At 39.9% G+C, this 14,856-nt stretch overlaps 1 long non-coding RNA gene across 1 annotated transcript in view; it reads right to left on the reverse strand.

The window, feature by feature from the left end:
- Positions 1-2,441: 2,441 nt before the first annotated feature.
- The window catches only part of LOC148110681 (uncharacterized), a 51,298-nt gene continuing 38,883 nt past the window's right edge, over positions 2,442-14,856 (reverse strand). Inside the window, exon 3 of the long non-coding RNA XR_015726507.1 lies at positions 2,442-3,276. This is a non-coding gene — a long non-coding RNA (uncharacterized LOC148110681). The remainder of the gene's footprint in view (positions 3,277-14,856) is intronic.

Raw genomic sequence — 14,856 nt, forward strand, 5'->3', positions numbered from 1 at the left:
GAAGGAATGGGCTCTTCTCCTTTCTTCCCTCCTGCTACCTGGACCATAGATATGATCACTGAATCTAGCAGTCATCCTGAACCAGAGGACAAGAGCTCACCATGGGAATGGTGAAGTGATGAACTGGAAGGATTTAGGTCCCTTATGACTTTGTAGAAGTTCCAACCCACCTGAAATGCCAACTTCCAAAACTTATTTTGTAGAGAATGAAACCTTTTATATGTAATGTGTTTTTATTATTTTTGGTTTTACTCACTATAACTGGACCTAATTCTAACTAGTGCTCTTACCCCTAAACCTTATTTCAAATTCATACTCCTTAATTGATACCCATGATTTTAGAATAGAGAATTAAAATAGATTCATAATAGGGTGCCTAGGTGGCTTAGTTGCTTAAGTGTCCAACTCCCGATTTCAGCTTAGGTCATGATCCCAGGGTTGTGAGATCCAGATCCAGCCCCACATCGAGCTCTGCACTGAGCATGGAGCCTGCTTGGGATTCTCTCCTTCTCCCTCTGCCCGCCCCCGCAACATGTGTCCTCGTGCACTCTCTCTCTTTCTCTCAAATAAATAAAAAAATAATAACATAGTTTCATAATAATGTAATTCCTTTAAAATTGATATTTTTATTTGGATCTATCATATCTAGAAGGATAGCTGTTACAGAAAGTTTGGATGAGATTGTTGGTAATTATTCATCTTGATAACCTTGACTAAAAGGTATATTTTAATTTTTTTTTTTTAAGTAATCTCTACACCCAATGTGAGGCTTAAACTTACGACCCTGAGATTGACAGTCTCGTGCTCTACCACGTAAGCCAGCCAGGCACCCCTAAAAGGTATATTTTAAATACGTTTTGCTTTGCTAATCTTCTCGCTGAAAGTACACTGCATTTTCTTCCTACTTTAGGAGGACTGAATTTTTTTTCATTCAAATTTTACATTTATTTCTTCCATAGAGCTTTTTTCTACATTCATTTGTTTCAAGATTCTACTGTAGTGACTGGTGAATGAAACCAATACTGAAATTATAACATTTTCATTTTATGAATTTGGGAGTGCAATGTGTATTTCCTCTTAAGATTTGTACCTGCAAGTTCTGAAAGGTTTCCACTAATCGTACAGTGGAAAATCTGTGTATTTGTTACATTGAGGTAGTGTGACTTGTGAGATATAGTCAAAACATAACTGTTCTCTTGACATGAACTCAGAGGGTGAGTTTTTCCCCCTATGACCAATTTGAAAATTCCAGCAAGCCTTATGACCTTTCTGCTCCTTTATCTTAGAATCACTTTAAATCACAAAATTCAGCCTCAATTTAACATTTAGAAAGGAAAGTCTTAGAGAAAAGGAATGTGGTCAACTGTTTTTTCTCTTTCCTATTTACTTTCTTCCCTACCCAGTAGCTGCTGTGATGGAATCTCTGGGTTGCAATTCAGAGAGGGACTAGGGATCAGGGAGCAGAAAGGTTTTACTTGGCTGGTAGTACAGTGAGATGACCTTGTACTTGCTGGGACTGGCAGATGTTTAAAACTGATTCTTTGTCTTGTGGGAACTTCTGTGAGTTCCTCAGACACTCATGCTTGGTCAATCAAGCTCTAACTCCTCCAACAACATCTGACACAGGACATATAGTTTATTCCTCTTGGGACTACTCCTCCCTTAGATGCAGATTTTTTTCGATATCCACACCATATGGTTCTTTCTGTTAGAGACCAATTGACATATCAGGCAGTTCTCTTGGGTAGAAATCAAAAAGATCTCTGGACTGGCTCTTTCCCCCCTGTGTGGCCCACATCTGGTCTGCGGGAAGCTTTTGCATCATTTGTCCTGACAAATTCTGAGACAGCTTACTGGTCCCAGTGCAACTGGGCATATCTTCTGCAATAACAGAGAGTCTGCCAAGCCATCACTTTCTGGTCCTCTGGATTTCCCGGAGAGTCAGGTGTCAGTCCTTTACACCCCATCTTTTTTACTGTAGTTTTCTGAACGATCCTATAATAATCCCTACTATTAGGCCAGAGGTAAAAGGGCTAGCGCCTTCCCCTGCTCTGCCTTAGTGAGGGGGTGTAGGATGCACGACATTGTTTTATCTAAGGAATACCACTCACAAAAGCAGTCTCGCTTTCCACTGCTGACTCTTGTGGTTTTTAAGAACCATCTAACCCGTGGAAATTTGTTTTGAAATTTCTGCTGGGTGGTCTGGTACCTCACTCTGAAAAATCACACCTGTTGCATTGGAGGGGCTTCTTTGAAAATTTTCTATGCAACTTCCTTGTTACATCTGTTACAGCTTCAGGATGCAAATAGTCAGACTTTCAGAGACATGTTTAAGAGAGACTTAGCAGTTTTCCAATAAATTATGCTTTAAAATGAAATCCTTTAGTAGAATAACAGGAATACAAAATGATAAAAAAAAATAATCACAAAGTAGTCACTGATATGCAAAGTAAAAGTTGGTATTTTTCTCTCTAAGCAGTAAATTTATCAATAGTTTATTTGAATTACCACATCCTCTTCCCCACTCCACCATGAATACTTTCAGACCTAGGAAACTTTCTTTTAACAAACCCTGAATTCTTCATCTCAGAGTAAAAAGAAATCTTTTGGAATACGTATTTGGCTCTCCTCTTTAAATCAAACGCATCTTTGAAAATCAAAAGCCCTTCTAGGTATATGTGTAGTTGCTTCAGTTTGTGGAATAATTCCAATGACTGACTACATTACACAGCTTGCTACTGAATTACATTTCTACATATTTAAATTTTTTCTTATCCAAAAACTTTCCTTCTAAGTGGATAAGCAGAAAGAAGAAAAGTATAAGCACATAACAGATTTGTGTCCCCGATGTGATTCCCTTATTATTTTTTATCTCTAATTGGAATAATATATGACTTTACTTACCCCCAAACTCTGTCTTTTGAGGGATATTACTTCAAAGCCTTCCCCTTCCTTCTTGACAAAGCTTCCTATATCATCTTTATTTGGTCATTTTAATAGTAAACATTCCCGTTCATTCTGAACAAATATTCATTGAATACCTCTTAGGTCCTCGGTGCTAAAATACAGCAAAAACCATGAGAGAAAAAGTCCAGGATAACTTGTAGATACCTGTAGAAAACACTAGCAGTTAAAAATAACTGGGGGACGCCAGGGTGGCTCAGCCGGTTAAGGGTCTGCCTTTCACTCAAGTCATGATCTCGAGATCCTGGGATTGAGCGGGGAATCTGCTTCTCCCTCTCGCTCTGCTTCCTCCCCACTGCTCGTGCTCTGTCTCTGTCAAATAAATAAATAAATAAATAAAATCTTTAAAAAATATATAGACATTATTATGTCAGGTGTTAATAAATGCAATGAGGAAAAATAAAACCATGTTGAATCACTATATTGTACACTTGAAACTAATATAACGCTGTATGTTAACTAACTGCAATCAAAATAAAAGCTTTTAAAATTTTTTTTAATTTATTAAATAAAACATTGTAAAGGAATAGGAAGTGCCATTTTAGATAAGGTGGTCAGGAAAGGCCTCTGTGGGGAAGTGTTAGAAAATCTATGATGTGAGGGTCAGTTAATACAAATGGCCTGAAGTGTCAGATTCTTTGGTGTGCTCTAAGAACAGCAGAGAAGCCAGTATGATTGGGGCCAGTGATTGAAAGAAAAGTGGTAGGAGATAAGATTGGGGGAGTGGGAAGAGCTAGCTAGTGGCCAAGATGATAGAGGGCATTTGTAGACCATGGCCCACCTTTAGAGTGTACAACTTCGATTTCATCCCATGTTGATGGAAAGCCATTTTAAGTAGAGGAGTGACAAGATTGGTTCTATGCTTTAAAAAGATCTGTCTTGCTGTAGAGTTGAGAACTGACTATGGAGGAACAAGAGTAGAAACATGGAGATCATTTATAAAACTAGTTTAGAAGACTAGATAAAAGGTGATGGTAGCTTGAAATAGAGGTGTATTGGGAGAGATGGGAAGAGGTGATTGGATTCTGGTTGTATTTTGGGGATAGAACCAATAGGATTTGCTGATGACCTGAGAGTTAAAAAGGAGTCGGAGCTGATTTTAGGAGTCTGACTCCAGCAATCAGGTAAATGTTCTCACCATTGGGGAAGGGACAAATGGAGTTGGAGGACTGTACATAATCTAAAGTTCAATTTTACATTTTAAGTTTGAAAACTATTAGCCATCCAAGTGAAGATTTTGACCTCAAAATTGGACAAATGATCTTGGGTATAAGCTAGAGAGAGAGATGAATCTCAAAGACGCATCAACATATGGGTCTTTTCCTTTAAAAAAAATTTTTTTTTCCTTAAAAAAAAATTCAAACTTATAGGAAAGTTGCAAGTACAGCATAAACAACTTCGTTCCTTAATTATTTGAGTCAATGTTGACTCAATAATGACCCAGTGAGAATGCTATTCCATACCTCATCACTTCCTAATACTTTAATGTGTTTTTCCTGCTTAACCACAATAATACCATTGAAATCCAGAAATTAAGGCTGTCATATCACCAACATCTAATCCTAATGACCTTTATATCAAAAGGATTCAGGGGTGCTTCTGTGGTGTAGTTGGTTAAGGGCTGACTCTTGGTTTTGTCTCAAGTCACGATCTCAGGGTCATGAGATCAATTCCCCGCATCGGGCTCTGTGCTCAGTGCTGAATCTGCTTGAGATTCTCTCTCTCTCTTTCCTTCTCCCCCTCTCGCTCATGCTCTCTCTCTCTCTCTCAAATAAATAAATCTTTTTTTTAAAAAAGGATTCAGGGGCACCTGGGTAGCGCAGTCGTTAAAGCGTCTGCCTTCGGCTCAGGGTGTGATCCTGGCGATCCGGGATCAAGTCCCACATCAGGCTCTTCCGCTGTGAGCCTGCTTCTTCCTCTCCCACTCCCCCTGCTGTGTTCCCTCTCTCGCTGGCTGTCTCTCTGTCACATAAATAAATAAAATCTTTAAAAAAAATAAAAAAAAATAAAAAAATAAAAAATAAAAAAATAAAAAAGGATTCAGTTCAGAATTATTTTCTTCAGTCTTTTTCTTTTTCTTTTTTTTTTTTTTAAGATTTTATTTATTTGTTTGACAGAGATAGAGACAGCCAGCGAGAGAGGGAACACAAGCAGGGGGAGAGGAAGAAGCAGGCTCATAGCGGAGGAGCCTGACGTGGGGCTCGATCCCATAACGCCGGGATCACGCCCTGAGCCAAAGGCAGACACTTAACCACTGTGCCACCAGGCACCCCTCTTCAGTCTTTTTCCTTCTGGAACAGTTTCTTACTCTTACCTTGATTTTCATGACCTTGCTACTTTTCAAAATTACAGGGAAGGGAAAGGAGCTGAAAGAAAGAAAAGGGAAAGAGTATATGTATATGGTTTGAAAAGCCATGAAACTGGCTGAGATCTCCCAGGGAATAAGGACAAATAAAGGAGAACTGAGCCTTAAGGAACCCCACCTTTGACATTCACGTGTCAAAAAAATGAGGGGGAGCCAACAAAGTAGACTGTGAAGAAGGAGCCAAAGAGATAGGGTGAAAACCAGGAGATGGAGGTTTCTTGGAGGACAACTTAGTATGTATTCAGAAAAAATCAACTATGTTGAATACTACTAAGAGGTGAAGCATGATGAAGACTGAGAACTCAGCATTGAATTTAGTGATATGGAGGGCAATGGTAGACTTGATGAGAGTATTCGCAGTGGAATGATGAGGGCATAAAGCCTTATTGCAGTGAATTCAAGACTGCAAGATGATTACATGGGAACAGTACACTTATAAAATTTTCTTTCCAGTTTAATCCTATAAAGAGGATTAAAGAAATGGGGCAGTGCCTAAAGAGGGATGAGAGATCAGGAGAGGGTTTCTTTTATTAAATTAGCGATATTAAACATATTTCTCTTCTTTTCCTTTTCTTTCTTTTTTTCTTTTTTTCTTTTTTCTTTTTTTTAGTAGGCTCCACACCTGCATGGAGCCCAACACAAGGCTTGAACTCACAACCCTGAGATTAAGACCTCAGATGAAATCAAGAGTTGGATGCTTAACCAGCTGAGCCACCCAGGCATGCTATTAAATATATTTCTATGTTACTGTTAACGATCCAACAGAATGAGGAAATCCAATACAGGAAAAAGATTGGATAATTTTAGAAGTGAAGTTCTTGAATGGGCAAAAGGGAATAGGATCCAGAGCACAGAAGGAGGGGTTGGATTCAGATAGCAACAGGAACAGTTCAGCCTTCATGGTAGGAGGGAAGGTAAGATTCAGGGAATGGGTAGAATTAGTGGTGAGAAGTTGTGAAAGTTCTCTGCTGACTACTTCTTTTTCCTCAGTGAAATAAAAAGCAAAGTCATCACCGAGGATGGAGAAGAGAGGAAGAGACTGGAGAGGAATGGCATCATCTGGAAAAGTGGGTGAGTCAAATAACTACGGAAATGTAAAGAATGGCTGGACAACATTGAGAACCTGCTTGAAACTAGAGGTCACAATTTTAAAGTGAGTCCAGTCAGCATGATAATATTTTTCCTCCAGTTGGTTAGACTGAGTAGGTGAGAAGTTGTATTATACCAGGAGTTTTGCCAAGCAAGTACCAACGGAGGAAAGGGTGAGGGTGTTGAGGGCATAAGCTCTGAGTGCTCACAGTACAAATTGTCTCATGAAAGAATTTATAAAATATTATCCACACAGTGTTAAAATGCATTTTAGTAAAAATTAAAATATTTATAGTTTCACCATAGTAATGTGTGTGGTTATATACAACACGTAAATATATAAATAAAATGTTATCTTCTCAATTGCCAAACGCATTTGGAGACAATATTGTTCATGTGCACAGGAATTACAAATACTAAATAAATTCAGAAATTGATATTATTGTCATCACCGATATTTTCACTATACAACTACGGGCTCTATAATAAATGGCTATTGTTCCTTATCTCCAAACTGAATACAGTTTAGGAAATCCTGAGCAAAATTTTTACCTTTGCATCCAGGAGGCAATTAACTTAAATGTTTTGGTCCATCTTACCTCTGTTCTGTCCTGAGGCACAAACAGTTCAAGTAGCAATTAGTTCAATAGTTTTATTATCTCATTCCAAAGATAGTGTAACTAAGCCAATAGGGAAATCCATTGGTACTGACTATGTGAGAATAGTTACAGGTCTATCACACAGGGCTCCACTTCTGATATCCAGGTGTGCCTCAGGCCTCAGTCCCTTTCAGAACTGGACGGGTCAAGATCTTTGTATGTATATTCATTCATTCCCTCACAGTTAATTGAACAGTATCTTGTATTGGCTCAGTGGAGGCAAGTAAAAATGAATATGCTATGCTTTTTACCGTCAAGAGGTTTTCCCAAAAATCGGCCAGATGAGACAGGCACATGAAGAATTCTATAAAGCCGTTTGTGATGTTAGGTTGTTGATACCAAGTGAATGCTACAGTTACACAGAGGGATTGTTCATTCCAAATGGAGTGAACAAAGAAGGCATTAGAGAAGACATGGTGTTTGAACTGGGACTTGAAGGATGGCAGAATTCTGAAAGGGAGAGAATAGAATTAGAAAGCATTCCAGGCAGAAGGCGTGACATGAGCAAAAGCATGGGAGGTAAGGAGGAAAAAATGGGTGGAAAGAATAACATGCTTTAGATATCATTGATATCTAGACCAAAAATCCACTCGATAAACTTTAGATAAAGTAGGATCTGTTTAAAAAGAAAATCTCACAGATTCAAGAACAGGCAGAAAGTTTGTCTGGGTCCCACAAATGTGTGGAACAAGGAACTGGAAAGTTAAGAGCCAAGATTAATCTTTCCTTCATTTCTATTTTTCAATCCCTACTTCTTTTCTCTCTCTCTCTCTCTCTCCCTGGTGTGTCAGTTTGGGGCCTCCAAGATATCAACACCAAGATATGCGCACAGGAGGAAAAAAAACACCCTATCTCCTAGCCCTAGTTCCCAACAACTTATCAGAGTCTCTGTGATCCATTTCCAATTTCCTGGAATGGAGAATTAGAATGACACCGTTTGGGCCAAATATCTACACAGCTATTCCTGGGGGTTATGAGGTTATGTGGTACGAACACGGGAGCTAGGCCTATTGTACAGAAGGGGCTGAGGACAACCTGCAGTTTGCAAGAAGGAGGCTAGGCAGAGGGATACAGGCACCTCTGTTTTCAAAAATACTTGAGTTGGAATACGAAGATCTGGGTTGGAATCACAAATCCGACAACTATTACCTCTATGATTTTTTTAGCTAATAGATCCTCCCTGTATATGGTGCTTCCTCATCTAGTAAAGGAGGATTAATAATTCTTTACAAGGCGATTATAAGAATTAAGCAATATAATAAGTATGAAAATGCCTTGAAAATTGTAAAGCCCTATACAAGGACAAAGGACAGAAGGATTAAAGAAAGAATAAGTAGTCCTGATTTGATAAATCGGTTTTTTTTTTAAATAGTGGAATGCATGCTGAATTCGAGCAAAAAATGCGGAACCAGAGAATCTGTTAGGAAGCTATACAAATAATCAATTTGTAAGGATGTGGTACCAGTTCATTTCAGGATGAAAGGCAGCAGTGGTAAAAGTACAATAGTAATAGTAGTAATAAAATTAGGATAGAGTAGTATTAGAATTGAGACAGCAATGGAATTAAGTAAGAAAGTGGATGTGAAAATAATTTTGGAACTTTATGCATTGTGAGCCATCCCATGCAAATTTACTCCTCCAGACTCTGGATAAACTTATGAAAAAGGAAAGAGACTACATTTCATTCAGTAATACTCTTCTGGGGGTGCCTGGGTGGCTCAGTCAGTTGAGCGACCCACTCTTCCACTCAGGTCATGATCTCAGGGCCCTGAGATCAAGTCCCATGTTGGGCTGTGCACTCAGCATGGAGTCTGCTTGAGAGATTTTCTCTCTCCCTCTCCCTCTCCCTCCCCTTTTCCCCTTCCCCTGCTTATGCGCTCTCTCTCTCTCTCTCTCTCTCTCTCTCTCAAATAAATAAGTAAAATCCTTAAAAAGGGGGGGGGGGCACCTGGGTGTCTCTGTCAGGTAAGCATCTGCCTTCGGCTCAGGTCATGATCCCAGGGTCCTGGGATCAAGCCCCACATGGGGCTCCCTGCTCAGCTGGCAGTCTGCTTCTCCCTCTCCCTCTGCCCCTGCCCCTCCACCTGGTTGTGCTCTTTCTCTCTCTCTCACTTTCTCTCTCTCAAATAAATAAATAAAATCTTTATTAAAAAAAAAAGAAAGGAATACTCTCCTGGAAAGAGAATTGAGCTCCTTGCACAGGAAACTCATCTGAAGAAAAGAAGATTTTAAAAATGTTAAAATGATACCTTTGAGTTAGAATTAGCCTCCAGGGATAGAGGAAATTTGTTCATGAGAAAAAGCATAAGTGTGATATATTTTTGACTGGTACCAAAAGACTGTCTTGCCCAACAATATATTCCATTGGTCATGTTATGATGGATAATGTTTACTGTTTTGAATTAAAGACATTGAAGCTTTCTTTTTCTTTTTTTTTTTTTTTAATTTGACAGAAAGAGAGAAAGAGCAGCAGAAGGAGAAGCAGACTCCCTACTGGCCCAATGCAGGGCTCAATCCCAGGACCCCGGGATCATGACCTGAGCCAAAGGCAGATGCTTAACCAACTGAGCCATCCAGGCACCCCAAGGCATCTATTAAATATATACATTAGCTTGGAATAATTCAGCAAGGAAAAGTAGCTTGTTATAAGATACAAGCAGAAGAACCCACTAATTAGAGGGGGAGCTTTTTATGGACACAAAGCTCGTTGAAAAATATCACCTTAAAACTAATCAATTTATCAGAGTATCTGTCCTATCACCTAGAAGGAAGAGAAGGAAAAGCAATGAAAGACAGAAGAATTTTGCCGCAGAGGCAGGAGATCACAGATGGCCTCAAGCTGGGATTGACAACTTCTGAGAATTGTTGTACTGTCATGACTCATCTCCCACCCTTCACCCCTGGCTGCTACGTGTCATCTGAAGCAGAACATTGGGAAATACCCTAGGAGAATTGTACCCTGGATTTTAGGCTCTTCTAACAGTAGAAGGAACTAGAAAGATGGTGCTGTTATATCCTGAGATAGGGAAAATTTCAGGACTACACTTGAGGTGGAAGGGGACAGAATCAGAAATTAAATTTTGGATGCATCAAGTTTCAGATGCCCATTAAATAGCGAAATGCAGGGTCAGACAGGCAGTCATATGTGTGTGTATATAGATATTTATATATAGATATTTATTTATATATTTATATTTATGAGATTAGAGTTCAATCAGGTGAGGATCCTGAGCCACAGATAGAAACTTGGGATTGCCCGTATATAGAGATAATATTTAAAACCGTAAGAATGAGGGGTGCCTGGCTGGCTCAGTTAGAAGAGCATACAACTCTTGATCTTGGGTTCATGAGTTTGAGCCCCACATTGAGTGTAGAGATGACTAAAAGAAAGAAATAAACTTAAAAAAACAAAAACAAAAACATAAAAAGCCAAAGCCATGAGAATGAGGTCATCGAAGGAGGGAATGGAGACAGGGAAAAGAAAAGGACCAAGCCTAGAGCCCCAGAGCAATTCAGTGATTGGAGACTAAGAGGATGAACTCGCCAAGGAAACTCAGACAAGTGGCTTATGAAATAGAAGGGAAATCAGGTTAAGTGTGGTGTCCAGGGAGCCAAAGGAAGACAGCGTTTCAAGGAGAAAGGAATTCTTAGCTGGTATTGAATGCAGCTGATAGGGTCAAGAAGATAAGAGAATTTCAATACTAGTTTTGAGTTTCAAGGAAATGAAGGTAACAAAGGCTTGGCTTTTTAACTCACAACAATAGAGATGATGATTTCTTGCTGCCTTTAGATAAATATATGGCTCTATCTTCAAGAAAATTCTAACCAGAATATTCACTGAACTTGCTGCAGTTTCCAAATAGTCACATTTACTGAGTGTCTTTTATGAAGAAGACCCTGTGCTAGTTGTTGGGGAAACAAAGATGAGTAAGCTATGGGACCTGACTTGAAAAATAATCATTGCTACTATATTCTGAATACATAAATAGGTGTTCCACATTGTGTAAAGCACTTTATAAATACTGTCTCATTTAATATTAAATGTGCTGGGTATTTTTACACTCTTATTTATTGGTTGATTTTTTTAAAATTTTTTTTTTTAAGTAGTCTACACCCAATGTGGGGCTCAAACGCACAACCCCAAGATCAAGAGCTGCATGCTTCTCCAACTGGTCCAGCCAGCCGGCCTCCCATACTCATTTTTAAAATGAGAAAACTGAGGCACAGACCAGTTAAATAATTTGACCAAGTCACTTAGGCACTAGTAATAAGAGGCGGAACCAGGTGTGTGTATGAGTATGTGTGTGTGACTTCAACAGCCATTTAATTAACTCATGGTTTTATGGGTCAGCAGTTGGGGCTGGGCTTACATGGGGAGCTCCTCTGGTCCCATTGGACTTATTCATGCGTTTACATCAATAGTCTGCTGGGGAAGTGGGGGTGACAAAGCCATATGTCTGTCTCTTGTCTTCCAGACAAAGCCATGTGTCTCTCAACTGGCACACAGTGTCACTTCCACCACATTTTGTTGGCCAAAGTAAGTCACGAGGCCCATATCCAAGGTGTGAGGAGACTGCTCAGTAAATACGTCCACAACATCTTGCATTTAGCTGGTGCTCAGCTTATGAAACAGATGAAAAGAAAGCTTTCAGTTTTAAACTATACAGACTCCATTCAGTGCAATCAACAGGTCAATTTTATTCCTCATCTGCTAAGGGTCAGGAAACCTCAAACCATCCATTCTCATCTTTGGTTTCAGAATAGCAAATGAGGGAGCAGGAAGGTGGGGCAAAAGAAACTCAGCTAACCCCAAAAAGCTCCTTTAAAGAGATCCAGAACATCATCTGAGGCCTGGGCCAGATACCCAGTCACCTGAATTGAAAGCCACGTGCTCTTCACTAAGGGGTAAAGAAAGACTGATAGGCCTTTCAGAGGGCATGGAGACAGCCTCCTTTGACTCTTCCCCTCCCAAACTTAACAGCTTTTTTAAGATTTAAATGATGTGGAATGAATTGCACATATCTAAAAGTGTACAATTTGATACCTCTTGATGTATGTATATACCTATGAAACTATTGCCGCAGTCAAAATAATGAACTTGTCCATCACCCAAGCTTTCTCATGCCCCTTTGTTATCCCTCCCAGCTGTTCTTCCTCTCCACCCCTGCCCCAGGCAACCACTGATTTGCTTTCTGTCACTATAGGCTAGTTTGCATTTTCTAGATTTTTATTTAAATACAAACACACATTCTTTTTTTAGTCTGGCTTCTTTCATTCAGCATAATTATTTTGAGATTCATCCATGTTGTGTGTCTCAATACTTTATTTCTTTTCATTGCTCAGTAATAATCCATTGTATGGGGGTGCCTAGGGGGCTCAGTAGGTTAAGAGTCTGCCTTCTGCTCAGGTCATGATTCCAGGGTCCTCTGCTCAGTGGGGAGTCTGCTTCTCCCTCTGTCTCCCCCCACTTGTGCTCATGCTCACTCTCTTTCTCTCAAATAAATAAATAAAATCTTTAGAAAAATAATCCATTGTATGGGTATATCACTATTTATTTATCTGTGTACCTAGTGATAGACTTCCTGGGTTGTGGAAGTCAGATTTTTTAAACTCAGTTTTGTTTTACTTGAAAGTCTGTGATTTTATCTACTATGTAATAAGTATACTTTGTTATGGACAGAATTGTGTACCCCCCCAAAATTCTCATGTTGAAACTCTAACCCTCAATGTGACTATATTTGGAGATAGGGCATATAAGGAGGTAACTAGAATTAAATGAGATCCTAAGTTTGAGGCCTTAATCCAAAAGAACTGGTGTCCTAATAAGAAGAGGAAGAGGGGAGCCTGGGTGGCTCCATCGGTTAAGCATCCAAATTTTGGTTTGGGCTCAGGTCATGATCTCAGGGTCCTGGGATGGAGCTCCAGGCGGACTCTGTGCTCAGCGCAGAGTCTGTTTGAGATTCTCTCTCCCTCTCCCACTGTCCCTTCTGCTCATGCTCTCTCTCTAAAATAAATAAATACATCTTTAAAAAAGAAGGAGGAGGAGGAGAAGAGGAAGAGACACCAGCACAAGCACACGCTCTCTCTCTCTCTCTGCACAGAAAAAAAAGGCCAGGTGAATGCCCAGTGAGAAGATGACAATCTGCAAGCCAAAAAAAGAGGTCTCGCCAGAAACTCGCCCTGCTAGCACTTTGATGTTGGACTCCCAGCCTCCAGAACTATGAGAAAATATCTGTTGTTTAGGGCACCCTGTCTGCGGTATTTTGCTATGGCAGTCTGAGCAGACGAATACGTACTTCAAGTGAAAAGATAAATGATTTCTCAATTTCAACAGCTGCAAAATGAACCCAATATCTTACCCCACCAAAATCTGGTCCCCTATTAGCATGTGTGATCTCTCTGAATGGCACCACCATTTACTCTATCGGGGAAGTCCAAACCCCAGATGCTCTCGTTAACATTTCTCTCTCTCTCACCTGTTCCCCCATCTCTCCATTCTATTAATTTCACTTCTGGCTAGTTCTTGAACCCAGCCACTTCTCTTTTCCTCCATAGCCATCTCTCTACTTCAAGGTACCATCCTCTCTTACTTGGACTAGAGTCACAGTGCCTGAACTGATCTCTCTCTTTCCACTCAGATTCATTCTCCACGTGATAGCCAGAGTTTTGATTCAGAACCAAAACCAGCTATTACCTTTCTGCCACAAACAGTTCCCAAAGCTCCTAGAATAAAGACCAAGTTCCCTAACTGGTCTGTGAAGCCCTTCATAACTGGCCTCTCTCTCCAGCCTTCCTTTCACTAGTTCTCTCCCTCCTTCTCTTCAGCCACACTGGCCTTCCCATTCCCTAAATGTGCATGTGCCTCCCAGCCTTAGGGCTTCTGTCCACACTATTTCCTCTATCTAGACTCTCTCTACCCTTCTGCTTGACTTTACCTCGATCATCACTTCCAGAGAAGCCTTCTGGAACTTCTCTGCCTATGACAACTAACCTGTTATGCACCTAAAATGATACTGGTAATTTACATCTGTCTGTGTGATTCTTTGATTAATGTCTGCTTCTCCAGCACCTAGCACACATATAAATATGATAGGATTTCTTATCCTGATATGCACAAATCTTTTAGACAGGTCCATGGATGCCCTGAAACTATGTAAAATTTTTCATGCATTAGCTAGCTGTCTATTTTTCTGCAGGGAAGGGCCACAGTTTATATCATATTCTCATCCATTAGGAGGAAATTAGATTAAGCAGTTGGTCCATTTTCTTATTTCTTGTTGACCTGGAGCTCCCTATTTAAAAGCAGAAGAGAAAGGAGAGATGAATACAAGAACTAATGCTGTTCTGCATTATAATGTAAATTTCTTTTTTTTTTAAGGATTTTATTTATTTATTTGTCAGAGAGAGAGTGTGTGAGAGCACACAAGCAGGCAGAGTGGTAGGCAGAGGGAGAAGCAGACTCTGCACTGAGCAAGGAGCCTGATGTGGGACTTGATCCCAGGACCCTGGGAACATGACCTGAGCCAAAGGCAGATGCTTAACCCACTGAGCCACCCAGGCATCCCTATAATGTAAATTTTCATCTCCATTTTTATGAGGGCTGTGTTACATGGGTAAATTTGGACAATGGTTCTTTTCCTCTTTATTGGTACTGCTCTGAAAATTGAGGTTTGTCCTTGAGACATCAATGTGTGTATATGTGCATGATCTGAGGATTATCTCCTAGGTCCTTAGAATACTGAATCTCTTTCTAGACTCTAGACTGTGCAACTAAACTTA

The sequence above is a fragment of the Ursus americanus genome, chromosome 2 (assembly GCF_024610735.1).
Source record: "Ursus americanus isolate L20-20 chromosome 2, mUrsAme1.1.p, whole genome shotgun sequence".
NCBI lineage: Eukaryota > Metazoa > Chordata > Mammalia > Carnivora > Ursidae > Ursus > Ursus americanus.